Consider the following 17,128-nt stretch of genomic DNA (forward strand, 5'->3'; position numbering starts at 1 on the left):
AGTTCTTAAGGACGGGAGACGACCAAGGGAGCCTAATTCTTCCCCTACTACGTGTTATTGGATAAGCAACCACTAGTGCTTGACGACAAGAATCTGTGAACTGTTTAACGAGGATGTCTAGGTCCTCTTTGTTTTCTGGTTGGAATGGTGGAATCAAAGGAATACGCTTTTTTAGTTGCTGCAGGTGCATCTGCCAGTTCGTTTTTCTATGATTCCTAAAATTTTCTACCTTGTCTGCATTCTCTTCAACTATGCATTCAATGTAGCGGTGGTCTGAAAAGGAGTCTACTTCTAAAACTCTCCATTGGTTTAACCTATTTATCAATTCTTTCGACATGGGGGTAATGGCTATTATCTCCTGCCGGTTTCTTGTAGTAAATGTTGACATATTACCTCTGTTACATAACAATAGCCAAGAAGAACCTAGTAGATAGTTAAAGAGCATCTCACCTCTTTCGTTGATATCCGTGCTGTCCCACAACGTGTGGTGTGCGTTGGAGTCACATCCAAGTAAAGTCAAGCACTTGGATGCTTTACTGTCTTGTATCAGCTCGATCAACAGCTGCGATGGTACCTCTACTTCATCTTACGGCATGTAGCCTGACACCGGTGTCCTCAGTCCGCAAATACGTCCTCCTTTAAGCCATTGCTCCTGAACGAGGATGAAATCAGGCTGTTCTAGGGCTGGAGAATCTGGTTTGCTATAGTGGAGATTAATTTGGTGAAGATGCATTAATTATTGTCTTCTCTGCGTATTCTTGAGTTGCTCAAAAGCTCACTCCCAGTGTATAGTTTAGAGAGTCTGTCTGCAAGCTCAGACGCCGAAGTACACTCACCTTGCTCAGTGTTTTCCACGTCACTCGTGGACTCCATTGGATCTTCCTCATCTTCACACTCTGTTTTCAATGATAAGTTGTTTAATGCAGCGGCGTCCGACTTGTAGGTTATAGCATTCTTTTTTGTGAATCTTTAATTGATTTCCCCGCCAATTTTTGCCAGCGGTTCTACGGTTATTCCTTTGTTAACAATAGCAGTATCTGCATTGTGGCTCGTTTCGACCAATACCAGATTCCGCTACGGGACCTTTGAAAGCCTTGGCAAATCTCCATCCCCCAGCTAGATTCAGGCTCTGATGAGCTGCATTATCTGGTCCGTTTGCGATGGTGTAGTCGGGATCCATACCCAAGCCCTTGGTCGGGATGAGATATCCTTCTTGTCTACCGCTACTAACCGGATCCTTATCCGTACATGACGGGGCGGATCTGGATTGCTTAATAGCACTTCCAGTGCCAGATTAGTCAGTGCGACTTGCACCCATTTCCATTGGGCTTTGGGGATTTTACTTTCGGGCTTTACCATTCTCGGGCTGACGCACTAGTAGCAGCAGCCCATTTGGCATCTTCCTTCTCCCCCTGCTTAGCAGCCAAGCTTTGGCGACAGGATTTGGTACTGGCTGACTTCGGTGTTGCTTTCTCCTTTCCTGGAGATAGCCTTAGCTTTCACCTATTTGCTAGTGCAAACATGAGTGTGGGGAAAATATGTCCGCTTGCTCATAGCCCCCGCTAGGCAAGTAAGCCTGTCTTATTACCGAAAGCGCCAGGTATCCGTAAGCTAAGTTCGAGATTGAGCTATTTAAATTCCCCCTGCCGGTTGGTCCTCGGCACGAGTCGCTTGTCTCCTTGATCCAACCCTTTAGGTACCCCCAACCATAATAAGCCTCCCTATCTGAATGATGTGCTATTTAGGAGCAACGAACACCCAGATAGTAACTCTGTTGTAGGTCTGTCCCTGCTTACGTCGTGAAGATATGATATCTAATACCAGTCGGCACAATGGAAGAGGGTTTAGCGGGTAATTTTTGCCAACCTTGTTGCCACAAACTAATGTTATATTTATTTTGATCTTTGCAGAGGTCAATTTATCGGACCGTTGGTTAGCAATGTTCGGTTCTTAACAGTTTGGCTTACCTCGAAGGTGTGTCTAATTTTATAATCACAAGAAGAACACTTTTTAAGTGGCAACTGCATATTTCTGATACTGCTCATAAAATACAAAATTATTACGAAGGTGTTCAATTGATAGAGCACAGATGGATTGCTCGTTGAAAGCAGAGGAGGAAAGATTCTAAGCGGTCTCCTTTTAGATCCTTTATGTTCTCTAGGAAGTGTCAACTTATTCAACCATTCAACGACTCCCTATGTTTTTCTTGTTCTAGGCCCCCACTTTATTGTAAATAAGAGTTTTGAGAGCCGTGTAAGATATCCCGTCTGAACATGTTGAAGGCTGGCCATCGTTGAGATAATGATCCAATGTTCCGTCACCTTCACCGCATACTCAGCATTCTACCAATTCCACTGTACTAAATTTCGCCATCTACGCCATCCACACCACCCCAACAACGGTTTTGTGATATGCTCTGTATAAGTGGTGTTCCAAAACTAACATCCATTGCTATAAGCAGCCTTTGGCTAAGCTGAACCATCCAGAGCAGCAAAGTGAGCTAAGTCATCCAAATGTTTGCTTCTACTATATATACATATTATATATATGACTGGGTATTCAAATTACGGAGAGCAGCATTTTAAGAAATTATACATATGTATGTTAGAAAACGGTACGAGTGAATGCTAGTTTTCGCACATACGCACAGAAGGCTCTAGAATAACCAATGTCCGTTTGAGCATATGACTTGTTCATGTATTTTCACTATTCTATCGTCATCAGTCAAATAGTTAGAAAATGTGTATACATACCGATTTAGAAATATATTTATTTAGGGTTGAATTAAAATGTTGTAAAAATTTATAATACAATGTGTGAATATGAAAAAAGAAATACTGCATATGTAAATATTAAAAATTGTAACTTTAAAATTTTGACATATGTGTATTTAGAAAGCTACTTCTTAAATCATAATTTTTGAACTAATTGGTATTATATAATGCCAGCTCTAAATCATGGCGTATCCACTTAATTTTCATTGAGGTTCTAATCTTCTAGACCATTGTAGCGTTTCGGTCAAAGAGTTAGAAAATGTGTATATATACCGATTTAGAAATATATTTATTTAGGGTTAAATCAAAATGTTGTAAAAATTTATAATACAATGTGTGATTATGAAAAAAGAAATACTGCATATGTATATATTAAAAATTGTAACTTTAAAATTTTGACATATGTGTATTTAGAAAGCTACTTCTTAAATCATAATTTTTGAACTAATTTGGAATTAAATAATGCTAACTCTAAATCATGGCGTGTTCACTTAATTTTCATTGAGGTTCTAAACTTCTAGACCATTGTAGCGTTTTCTATAGAACTAATGCATCAATATGCAAAATCTTTTAGTTGTAGTAGTTGGTAATTAATCACAACTATAGCAGGGTCTTAAGTTGAGCAAAATTTGTTACAGTTTATTGATGCGCAGCGAATGGTATAATTGAAAACTGTAAGGCTGATTGGATTTTAAGAAAGAGCACTCTTGTTTCATTATTATCGGATTGGAGACAGGAGCCAGGTGAGCTTAATAGGTATCGTATATGCTGAACGAACACAGGGCAATCAGCGATACTTTAGCAGTCGCACAATTTTCTTTTGTGATCAATATTTTTTCTTCATCAAAGGAAATCTTTATGCAATAACGTATACACATATACCTATATGTATGGTTATAGAGCATCTTTAATTATTTCACGCAAACTAGGGAACTATCGCAGCATCCCTAATGTGAAACTATTTTTTGGAATTGTACTGGCACAAACACTTACAAACATAGAAACTTTCACGTATGAAGATATTTTATAAAAACGAAAATCCTTATTGGGTTTGATATCCATTGGCATGAAGTATGCATGTTTATAGCTGTGAATAGAAAAGTGTATTCTCTGCATCGATGATTCGAATGCCGATTCGCCTGCTTATCGTTTGTCATTTATGACCGTTACGATATATGCGTCCGCCAGCGATATGGACGACTGAGCGCTGCTGCATTTCAATAATGGTCAATAAATTCTCGTTTTTAAAAATGCACACGGCAAGTGGAAGCCGAGCCAAGGCTTATACACAATTGCAGTTGTAACAACAACAACAACAAGCGTGCATATATCCTTATTTTGATTTGTAGCCACTTTTGAGTGAAATGTAATACTCGTTAAGAGAACTGAAATAACTGTATATTCTATAATGTATGTATGTATTAGTGCTCCAAATGTGAAAAGTTGACGCCATTATAAGTCCGTATCTGACACCAAGTAAGGACGAGTTTAGTATCGAACCTGCAATACTTACCCTCAGATTAGAGGAATATACATAGGTATGTTAATACTTTAATATTTAATATTATATATTTAATTATTCGCTGTTATCGTTATACAAGTATTTTGATTTTGACAAAATTGCAACGATTGCATTGCTAGGTATAAGAAGTGCGACGGAAATGATTTAGCTAAAACTCGTGGAGCCGTTTCAGTTATAGTTGAGGGTACAGAATATGATGTTAGAGCTAACGTAGGTTTCCTGTTGATAGTATTATGATTCCTAGGGATTCTTCCCCGGAAATTGGAGATGGATGAGGAATGGGGAGTAACTATAAATATAATAATGATGAAAACGTCGAAATAATTAAAGTCAATAGGTTAATATGATATGTTGACATTGCTCTGCATCAATCATTAAATATACATAAGTAATAATAAAAAACAAGAAGAATCGTTTACTTCTGCTGTATCGGAGCTATTATACCCATCACAGAAGCATTTATGCTAGTAACTATATGTATGTATAACTAAATCTAAAACGTAACCGGCGAACTGCTTGTTTCCAATGCATAACGTTTGGTTCAAACTTCTGTTGCCCAAACTCGTAGTTTATATGTGAGGGGTTACGAGGTAAGCCAAAAAGCACCGAGTTGCTTGTGCTCAGGCAACACGTTTCGTGTTCTTGTTTGTAACGCTTTGTTGTCAAAAATCCCCCGCTGAACCCAACCCGAGAGTGCCGACTGGTAATAGATACGACATTACCACGACGTAAGCAGGGAAGGGCTGGATAGCATACAGATAGGGAGTCTTACTATGGACGTGGATACAAAAACGGCTGGATCAAGGTATCATGCGACCTGTGTCGAGGATCAACCAGACTGGGGGCCCTTAAATAGCCAAGTCTCGAGCGGAGCTTACGGATATTTGGCGCCCTCGGTAATAAGATAGCCTTACTTGCGTAGCGGGGCTATGCACATACTTTCCCCTACACTTGTGGGTCCGATAATATGAGCCAAAGTAATAAAAACTAAAATATAAATGTAAAGGAGTCCGGATCTCCAGGGGCAGCCAACTGTCAGCGAAGTCAGCTCTAAGGATCCTCCCAATTAGTCGCCCTTAATAAGGGGCATTCTAAGATACTTAGCAAGTTCTCGTTTCTACCTACTACCACGGATTGGAGAAAGTGACGAGGTGGATAGGAATGCATGGATAAGCATCTATATGGATGGGTCCAAACAAGATAACCGAGTGGGCGGTGGTGTCTTTTCAGCAAAATTAGATACCAAAATCATCTTCCGTTTACAAGACCACTAGAGTGTCTTCCAAGCGGAGATCACATCAATCAAAGAAAGTCTTGTTTTTCTGACAAAAAGTGTGCTCACAACAAGAAGTATATTTATACAAGTATATACGGATAGCCAGATGGCTTAGAAATCACTGAAGTCCCCTAGGGTTTCGTCAATGATAGTGAAAGAATGTCTTGATCTCTTAGATGATCTAACTTCCAATAAACCTGCAATGGGTTCCCTGGTAACTGCGTAGCAGATGAACTAGCCAGAGCAAGCACCACCGTACAATTAGACTCCGAAAAAGAGGGAATGTAATTGCATGCCTCTGGCCACTTGTAAATATTTAATCGAAGAACATGTTATAAATCTAGCTGAGTCTCGCTGGAGTCAATCCCTGACTTGCTCAACTAGCCGGCAAACGTGGCATGAATGGAACATGGGCCGCACAAGCCGAGTCTTAAAATTCAGAAGGAACATAAAATTCAAAAAGACATAAGAACTATAGTAGGAGTGCAAACAGGTCACTGTGTAATTTGTAGACATGCCAGCAGACTAGATGCACTATAACATTACTATTGTAGAAGCTGTCAGGAGGTAGAAGAAGAGGAGACTGAAAAACATATTCTATGCGAATGTAAGGCGAAGGTTTTTCGACGAAGTCTTATAAGTTGCTCACATAAAACTATTTGTACTGATGAACTTAATCAGAAGCATTGGTTGGTTCAGAGAGGAGGCAATAGAGTGTGGGAATATTAGTCACGGTGGTATCACAATGGGCCTCCTATAGGCCTATATGCGTCGTAAAACAGCACTCTACCTATCTACCTACCTAACGCTTCGTTCCTACGCAATTCGGCATTCTTTCTCGTTTTAAAATTTTTTCCATGGTTGCGATTGCGGTCGGTTTCAAAGGAATATTTACAATGTATAAATAAGTAAACAAATATGCATAATATATTAGGTAAAGTAAAAAATTCGTTCGGTTTTTTATTGGTTTTTCAAAAGATGATAACTTTGTATGCATTTGTCCGATTTAAGTCAAATATGCGCCGTTTTGTTCGTAAACTTGTTGCCAACGAGATGCCAACTTCATTATATCCCTCTCGTAGAAGGCTGCGTCCCTATTGCCAAAAAACTCGGAGAGCCAATTTTCTCAGGCCTCTCTTGAGGCTAACTTCGCACCATTAAGCGCGTTCGTCATGAACAGGAAGAGATCGTAATCACTTGGTGCCAGGTCCGGACTATAAGGTGGGTGCATTAGAACCTCCCATCCGAGCTCCAGGAGCTTCTGGCGAGTCACCAAAGACGTGTGTGGCCTGGCGTTGTCCTGATGGAACACAATTCGGCCTCTGTTGATACAAAATGGCCTCTTCTGGATGAGTGTTGCCTTCAAGCGGTCCAGTTGTTGGCAGTAGAGGGCCGAATTAAGCGTTTGGCCATAAGAGAGCAGCTCGCAGTAGATGATTCCTTGCCCATCCCACCAAACACACAGCAAAACCTTCCTGGCCGTCAATCCGGTCTTGGCCACCGTCTGGGCCGCTTCCCCGAGCTTTGACCACGACCGTTTGCGCTCGATGTTGTCATAAGTGACCCATTTTTCATCGCCAGTCACAATCCGCTTCAGAAACGGGTCGATTTTGTTGCGATTCTGCAGCGATTTGCAGATGGAAATTCGGTCCATCATGTTTTTTGCGTTTGTTCGTGTGACACCCAAACATCGAGCTCCTTTTTGAATCGAAGGTTATGCAAATGGTTCCAAACGGTTTTCTGGCTTATCTTTAGTTCCTCAGCAATTAATAAGTGCTCACCTGACGGTCTGTTTCCACTATTTCCATGATTTTATCGCAATTTTCGACGACAGGCCTCCCGACGCGTGGTGCATCTTTGACATCGAAATTACCGGAACGGAACCTTGCAAACCACTTTTGTGCTACACGTTCGTTTACAGTATCGGGCCCATAAACTAAATTAATTTTTTCAGTCGCTTTGGCTGCTTTTTCGCCTTGATCGAAGAAAAATTGTAAAATATAGCGAATTTTCTCTTTGTTGGTGTCCATCTTTGACATGATGCGACACGTAACACTAGTACTATGGACAATAACGCCATCTCTTAGATAAAAACCGAACGAATTTTTTACTTGGCCTAATAATATAAATATTTTAGAAAACGGTGAATCAGGATTCATATTAAATGAAATGAAAATGATAATATTTTATTTTTGTGTACCGCTTAAGTGAAGCAGACAAGAAATTGAGAATATGATATGAAAGTAATGTAAACAACATTTCATACTCTTGCAACTTGCCAGGATCATACCTGAGGAAATAACTTAAACACAACCATATATTGTTATTTGAAAACATGCTCTTATATCATTAGCCCTAAAATCGAAAATCTTTCTATAAGGTATATGTGACCTAAGGGAATTATTGATCCGGTTCAACCCAGTTTTGACATGCAGAAATACTATTATCAGAAAGGCATGGAAAATGAAAAAATTAGATGGAATTGAAGATAATTTTATATGGAAAATAGGCGTAGTTTTTGTCTGATTTTCGCACTGTAGTGTAGAAATATCATAATAATATAAAAATTTTATGTCTCTGAAGCATTTATTTATAGATTTATCGCACTTTTAATAGTTTATAACTAAACAGTCAGATGGCAAGTGGGCGGGGTTATAATCCGAATTCACTTATTTTGACGGGATGGGTAGGGGTGCCAAAAATATTTACCCTGAGCGAATTTGGTTATTATAATAGCTTAAATGGTTTAGGAAATACTTATATTAAACATATTTAGGGGGCGGGGCCGTACCAACTTTTTTAAACTTTTTTCTACCATATCTTATCTTATTGTAAAGCTTAGTTATGGCAATTTATTCGTTTTCCATTAAACGCATATTGTGGGTGTGGCAATGGTCCGATTCCGCCCATCTGCAATACCAACCCCCTTGGCTGTCAAGGAATATAATACAAATTTTACTCAGACGAACGGACGGGCAGACAGTCACTCGAAATTCAACTCGTCTCGTCATCCTGATCATTTGTACTTATATGTATATATTATATAACTCCATATCTATCTCGATTAGTTATAGGTGATACAAACAACCGTTAGGTGAACAAAACTATTATACTCTCTAGCAACTGTTGCAAGAGTCGCCCGTGTGAAAGCAATGGGAAACACCAAACTAGAATTTCACGATAATGAGCAACAAAAGTCTTCGTGTGTGAAACGTACTATATATACTACAAGTATATGTCGATAACGGTATGCGGAACTTTAAGAACAAAAATTTTCTCAGTTCGTTTGCTTAGAATTTATGAGAGGGTACCGTTTGGTTCAAAAAAAATTAAATTTATTATTTTGCTTCTTCAGAACTAATAAATTGTTTATTTTCAGTCGCAATTATCTCATTTGTCTTATCGATGATTATAAAAGTGATCAGTTTTAATTTATTCTGTATCGGCGACCTCTACACGGTTCACATATGAAAAATCTCTGACACACATGTTCCAATCCGCACACATACATAAATAAGTACTTTGTAACAAATATACCCCACGGGAATAAATCCAAATGTATACAAGTGTCAATGCATGTGAGATGACTGTGTGCATGTGTGTGGGTGCACTAATGACATATGCATAAAGGCTTGGCATTCATATGCGCGTACATAGTATACGCAATCATATGTATATGTATATACATAGCAATACGTGTAGTTAAAGTAGGCATTACTCAGTTTGTGAAAGAACATGCATTTCCGAAAAAAAAGTTATTTAATGCTTATCAACGAATGCCAATAATTTGTGGCATATATATTTGTACGTAGTAATTGTATCAACATATGTACTTATGTACTTACTATTTTGACTTATGCTCCGAATATTGTTGAAAATTAGCTTTGCTTTACGAATAACTCGCGCATTACTAATTGGATTGCCTTTAACCGTTTCACTGCGCAAAGCGTAATTATACAATATTTGTACAATAATTTTTTTATGCTTATTATAATGAAAGTCCAATAAGTATGTATTTACTAAATTATTTGTTTCATTTCGACACATGCTGGTACACAAAGTTTGACAGACTTGTACATAACCCAAATTTATATAACATATGGAAAGAAGACCCCATCAAATGTTACTTTAAAATCGAATGTTTTTTGACTGGTTTAATAAGCAAGTTTTGATTTTATTTAGATGTTAGCTCAAAATCAATCCTTCTAGAAATGGTGGACCCACACCAGTCAGATATGTATAAAAATATATGGAGTAGTTTGAATTCCTCTAAGTTCGGATGTAACCGAACTTTCAATACTTTCGCAAGGTAAAGTGATATACAGGATTTTCGTACATATTTTAATTAAAAGTAAGAAGTATTGCATCCATTATTTACAATCTATTATTAGAAAGAAATAATTTCAGAATTTCATTAAGATTTCTTACATATTAACTGATAGATGCGGTATATAGTCAACGGGAAGTTCGAAAACAAGTTATAGACCGACTTCGACAATTTTTGGGTGTAAGATGAAGATGAGGGCACTATTTTTGCATAGTTTTATTCTGATAATTTCATTGCTGTTTGATTTGTATAGTATAAAGTGAAAGAATCAAATGGATATTAAAAGTATGTTATGGGGGAAGTAGGCGTAAATGTCATTCGATTTCGCCCATTTTCACAGCGCATAATAGGAATGTTTAAATAACCTCACAAAGGAGGAAACGGACTGATTCCGACCATCTGCATTACCAACCCTCCTGGGGTGCCAAGAAACACTGTCCGAAGTTTCATATATATCTTAATTTTTTCTCAAGCTATCGCTTGCACGGACAGACAGACAGTGACTTGGATTTCCATCCGTTTCGTCACATTGATTATTTATTAATATGTATGTATGTAACTCTATATCTATCGCGATTAGCAACATGTTGCGAGAGTATGTACCAGAGAATGTGAATAAAAAAAATAAAATAGTTATTTAACATTAAACATACAATAGTTTATTAATATTCTCTGGTAAAACATATCAAATCCGATACAATGGCGTTTTCTTGAAGTGGTTAAAACTAGTGCGTTAAAATGTAAATTTTAATGGGTTTTTCAGACTCAACCGTATTTGCAACAATTTTTCTTCCAATATTGTTGGCTTCAAAAACCTTAAATAGGTAACATATATATGTAAAATATTTTACTTAATTTTACTTACTTTCAATTCTTAACATTACCCCTAATTTATATTAAATAATATATATCGTCCCCTTCAATATCATAACGAAGGATAAAATATTTACTTTGAGCAATCAATCTTCAATCAAGCCGTTAGTTCTGCGTTTTCGAGACAGGAAGCGAGGACAAGACGAAATATCTCCTGTCATCGAACAAACAATCATCGCATTCGCGACTTGGCTCACACGTCATTGTCATAACTTTGAAGTCGTAGGTAATTTCGTGGAATAATCATGGAACCGGCATTACACCAACAACAATATGAGCTTTGAAATCCAACCCAGAATCACTCTTGCCAGCAGGTGCTACTTTGAACTAAGTAGGCAATTGGAAAGTCCTCCTCTTTCGAAGAACAAAGACCAAACTCTACAAGTCCCTCATCATTCCCGTCCTGCTATATGGTGTGGAGGCATGGACAAGGAAAACATCTGATGAATCGGCGTTAGGAGCGCTCGAGAGGAAAGTTTTGCGGAAAATGTATGGGCCTTTTCTCTTTGCTTTGATACATACGGCAACATTGACATAGTTCAGCGAATCAACAGACAGCGGCTACGCTGGCTAGGTCATTATGGATAGGCTAGGCTAGGAGGATGGATAAGAACACAGGAAGAGGACGGCTTCCACTCTGTTGTTAGAAAGATCAGGTGGAGAAGGACCTGGGTGCACTTGGTATCTCCAATTGGCGCCAAAAAGCGAAGAAATGACTTGCTGTTGTTAAGTAGGCTATAACCGCGTAGGCGGTGTCTACGTCAATGAAGAAGATAATCAACGGCTTCAAACTGTTTAAATCCCGTTGAATGCAGAATGTATCAACAGCGCTGGTACCTTACCTGGTGACATTCTATGAAGGATGTTTAAGGTATAACTATGTACCTATCCTTTATATAAAGGCCTACAAAGAAATCCCTCTTTATTCTAAAGAACATAGATCAATAAGTCTAACCTCATTTCTTCTACAGACATTCGAAAAGATTCTAGACGCCTACATTAGAGACAATCTTCTATACGGAGGGTATATCCACTGGGACTGTACTTCCCTCGATAACTTTAAATATTGAGAGAGCTCTAGAGCGTAATTAATACGCCCTAGGAGACTTTCTTCACTTAAGTGGATTATTGAACTTTAGCTCCAATGATGGAATCATTAAGAGTCTGAAATTAGCCGGATTGAGCCCGCCAACATAATATGAAAAAATCTCTGCTGAGCTGCAGGAAGATTAATGCGGAATGGAACGCAGCCAGATTGCGCAGTATAGCACGAACAGGAACTCCTCAGCGAGCGTACTGTTTCCATTTCTGTGGTCACTTGTAGCTAATGAAATTTTGAAAACTTTGAAAGGAACATATGGTATATTCTATGCGGACGACATAAATATACTAGTGACGGGCAAGTTCCTAGACATAATTAGTAACGTGATAGACAACGCTCTGAAGATCATACACGTGGGGCGATACCGGCTAATCTAAACGTAAATGCCGATTAGACGGACATGGTACTCTTTACAAGGAGGTACAAAATCCCGGCACAGAAACCCCCGAAGTTCAACGGGGTTAACTTATAATTAAAAAGTATACCAACTACGTGGGAATAATTCGGGATTGCAAACTGAGGTAGAAACTCAATGTGGAAGAGAGAGTGAAAAAGGCGAAAGAGGAAAAGTGCCCTCTATGAACGTAAGAAGGTGCCAGGGTCTACATGGAGCATATCACCTGGCTTCATTCATTCGTCTTACACAGCAGTAGTCAATACAATCTATCTTTACTGTGTTTTATTGTGGTGGACCGTTGCCAACAAAATCTCATACAGAGAACCATTGGGGCGAATACAGCGGCTCGCTGTTCACTGGCTACCAAACCAGTACAGAAAAAGTGTGTGTCGCTAAAAACGATACATAAAGAAATTTCCATAGGGCTGACAGATTGATCAGGGTGAGATGGAATGCCTCAAGGACATGCAGGATCACCAAGATCATGTGCTGAAAGCGTTGATATCGAACGACGAATTAAACTGAACTTCCATCTGGCGTTATTAAGGACCAGTAGGTCTATGTATGACGTGACTGCCGGCCAGTATGATCTAATCTTATGATAAATTAACAACCTTAATTTTAGCATCCATAAATGTTTACACTACATCAAAGTTTTTGGTAGATATATTGCTGCTTTTTTAAACATTTTATTACCTAGCATTATTAAACATTTGAATGAACTCTTTATATATAGTACATATGTACCAACATGAATAAAAATTTAAAAACTATTTGCATACATATACGAGTATACATATATTTCCTGCTCTAGGGTACTTAAGTTTTCAAAAAGTTTTAAAATTTTAATTAGTCGTGGGGTTTGAAAAAATTAAAACCTAGCAGTTCTTAGACATACTGAGCAAACTCAGTGACACATTTTATTAATTCATTCACACATTATAACGATTACATATGTAATTAATTGGTAATCAGATTAAAAATATGTTAATAAAAGGGATTTTACTGAGCAATAAAATGATGAAACCCGCATGCAAGTCAGATTAAAGCTAGCCGAAAACACGCCAAACGAACAATTGTCGGTTATGGGTAAAGCTTGGCGGAAAGGGAAGACACAATTGCAAAGTACTTAGGGTACATAGCAATGTCGCATAGTAGTATGGATTCATACATTTAGTACAAAAAATTATGCTTTGTAAAGCATCTAAAAATATTTTATAGAAGTTTAAAGCCGCCTCCGAATGGTCGATTGGTTTTATGATTAACTTTATCATGACTTGAATATATGATATCGATTGGTGGCATTATACAATTCGATATTAGAGATGCTTGGTATGATTTAAATATGCATATTACTTTCTGTATGTTTGTCAGAATACTTTTATTGACAGATAATCAAAAATTATCTAAACTAGTGAAAATTATGTGTTGTCATTATTAATGAAACAGGAACTTGAAATATGAGTAGTAGTAGTTGCTAAACTTCTATTGCTTTCTTTTTAATGCCTTGTTCATTTTTCTTTTTGAACTTGTCTGCTCCTTCGAAGGAATTATCCTATCCAATAGTTATACAACAATATCTGGCATTAAACAAAGTCTTGGGACTAGATAAGTTTCATTCGTCTTCACTACACATTCTGCTAGTAACTTTTTTCCAAATAGTGACATTTTGCCACTAAACCACTGTGCGGCGTTTTTCAACCCACCAATTTAGCGTTATGACGCTCACGGTGGTTGAGCTGGTCCTTCTGTTTAGCGTTATGATGCTGAAGGGCTTCTAGTGTGACCTCTCCCAACTTCCGTTAACACATGTATGTATCTATCGTGCAGATATACACGCGAGGAGGTAACCAGTCGTGTCTGAGTATTTATAGGTCGGAATGTATATTCATTGTTGTTATAACCATTATCTGTTGTTGTGCGGTGATGCTGTCGCCTTCGTAAGGGTATACCCCTCAGGGGAGTTAGTCTGCGGTGAGGATTGAAGTAAATTAAAAGTCACTCACCCCAAACACTTCATTATTATGATATTTGGTGTCATCGTCCTCTGGAGAAGAATTCCGCAACGAGGCGGTCAGGGAAAACTCAATTATAACAATCTGTTCAGATTTCAGTACACATCAGTGAGCTGGTAAAAGTTTCACTTCGTGAACCGTTATATGTTTAAGGGATTAGAATTGCAAACACCTACTAAGTGTTGATTTGCTGTCTTAAGGAAAGCGTTGAAATCGACGGAACGCAAATAGTAATAAATTCTTTATGCATATGCATACTAGAGAACCCCGTCCACTGTGGCTAAGGTATACATTAATAATAAACTGTTCGATACAGCAAAATTGTAATTATGAATAAAAATTAAAATGTTATTTCCGGTATAAGAATAACACCGCGGATAACTTTCATATTTGAAAATGATTGATACTAATTTTCTTCGATTTGTTATTAAGCACAAATAAACATATAATATAATATGTTGATTTTCTTATTTTATTAATTTTATATTCAAGTTTGAAACAGATGAGTAATTTTTAAAGTTGTTAGTTGATAACATTAGAGATAATGAAAGGGGCTAGATCATTCATAATTTTTAACAATAATATGCATAGTTTTTAATTGTAAACATTTTACAATTCAATTTAATCGTACATTCTGACAATATCATTGGAAAACATGGCAAGGTGACCATTTCTCCATTAAATTTTCCAGTCAAACTGTTACTACAATAATATTTCCTGTCATCTTTTTGATTACCAAACATGTCCCGTTGCATAATTGAGGTGAAATAAATAAATAAATAAATAAATATCCATTAGCCTTTCTAGAACCTTCCGCATGAAGGAGGTGAGGCTTATAGGTCTAAAAATTTTTGCGTTATCGTGTGTTTTTCTGCCCGGTGTTGGTAGGAACACCACTTTGACTCTTTTCCTGTTTCTCGGTATGTAGGATAGTTGGATGCTGGCCTTATATATCTTTTCTAGCCTTGTAACCAGTTGCTCCTTTATGATAAGTTCCTTGGACAATACCTTACAAAGTCTGGCGGATTCTTTGCAGCTTTCTATCGATGTGCAAAATTATTGCCATGAGTCTGCTTTTGGTTTTGGGACTGCTTTTTATACTCTCGCAACCTGTTGCTACAGAGTATAATAGTTTTGTTCACCTAACGGTTGTTTGTATCACCTAAAATTAATCGAGTTAGATATAGGGTTATATATATATAAATGATCAGGATGAAGAGACGAGTTGAAATCCGGGTGACTGTCTGTCCGTCCGTCCGTGCAAGCTCTAACTTGAGTAAAAATTGAGATATCTTTATGAAACTTGGTAGACATGTTTCATGGTACCGTGAGACGGTTGGTATTGCAGATGGGCGTAATCGGACCACTGCCACGCCCACAAAACGCCATTAATCAAAAACAAATAACTTGCCATAACTAAGCTCCGCAATAAGATACAAGACTGTTATTTGGTACACAGGATCACATTAGGGAGGGGCATCTGCAGTTAAAATTTGTTTTTAAAAAGTGGGCGTGGTCCCGCCTCTAATAGGTTTAATGTGCATATCTCCTAAACCGCTAATGCTATAATAACAAAATTCACTGGAAGCAAATGTTTTTAGCACTTCTATTGACGGTGTGAAAATAGTTGAAATCGGGTGGCAACTCCGCCCACTCCCCATATAACGGTACTGTTAAAAACTACTAAAAGCGCGATAAATCAAGCACTAAACACGCCAGAGACATTAAATTTTATCTCTGAGATGGTATAAGATGACTTTATAGGAACCGCGTTCAAAATTAAACAGTGGGCGTGGCACAGCCCACTTTTAGGTGAAAACCCATATCTTGAGATCTGCTTAACCGATTTTAACCAAATTCGGTGCGTAACGTTCTTTTCATGTTTCTATGGCATAGTGCGAAAATGGGCGAAATCGGATTACAACCACACCTATTTTACATATGACACCATTTTAAATACCACTTGATTCTTTCACTTTCCACTATGCAAATCAAGCAACAATGATTATATCGGGGTAAAACTTTGCGTGAATAATGCAATTAAAGTATGCCACCTTGCGGCCAAAAATTGTCTAAATCGAACCAAAACTGTTCAACCCCTAAGTACTAAATATGTGGACCCCAGTGCCTATAGTTGACCTTCTACCGAAAATATCAGTCAATCCACAAAGAAATCTCAAACGAGTATACCATTTGACTTTGCGAGAGTATAAAATAATCGGTTACATCCGAACTTAGCCCTTCCTTACTTGTTTCTATTACTTTCATTGAAAGCTTTTCTCAAGTGGGTTCTGATGTTCCTCAGGTCAGGTTGGTCACTAAAGGCACTACTCGTACAAAGTTTTATCCCGTTATATTAGTTGGGGATTTATTTGTGTACTGGAAAGTGAAAGAATTTGATGGTATTTAAAATTGTGTTATAAGGGAAGTAGGAGTGATTTTTGTCGAATTTCCATTTTCGCGCCGTAATGTAGGAATATCGGGGTAATATTACCTACCAAATTTGGTTGAAATAGGTCGAGAATAAATAGCGATGTACTAAATAGGAACCTTGTATCTAATTGTGGAGCTTAGTTATATAGGTTTTCAGTTAATGGCGTTTTGTGGGCGTAATTGCGCCCATCTTCAATGCCAACCATTCTTGGGTGCCACGGAACATGTGTTCCAAGTTTCATCAAAATATCTTAATTTTTACTCAAGTTATCGCTAGCACAGACGGACGGACAGGCGGTCACTCGGAATTCAATTCGTCTCGTCATCTTGATAATTTATCTATTTCAATAAAAAAGTTCCGGCTCTTGAGGACTTTTACGCCGAAGTGCGCCGAGAAATAGAATCGAAT

This window comes from Bactrocera oleae, chromosome 5, assembly GCF_042242935.1.
Source record: "Bactrocera oleae isolate idBacOlea1 chromosome 5, idBacOlea1, whole genome shotgun sequence".
NCBI lineage: Eukaryota > Metazoa > Arthropoda > Insecta > Diptera > Tephritidae > Bactrocera > Bactrocera oleae.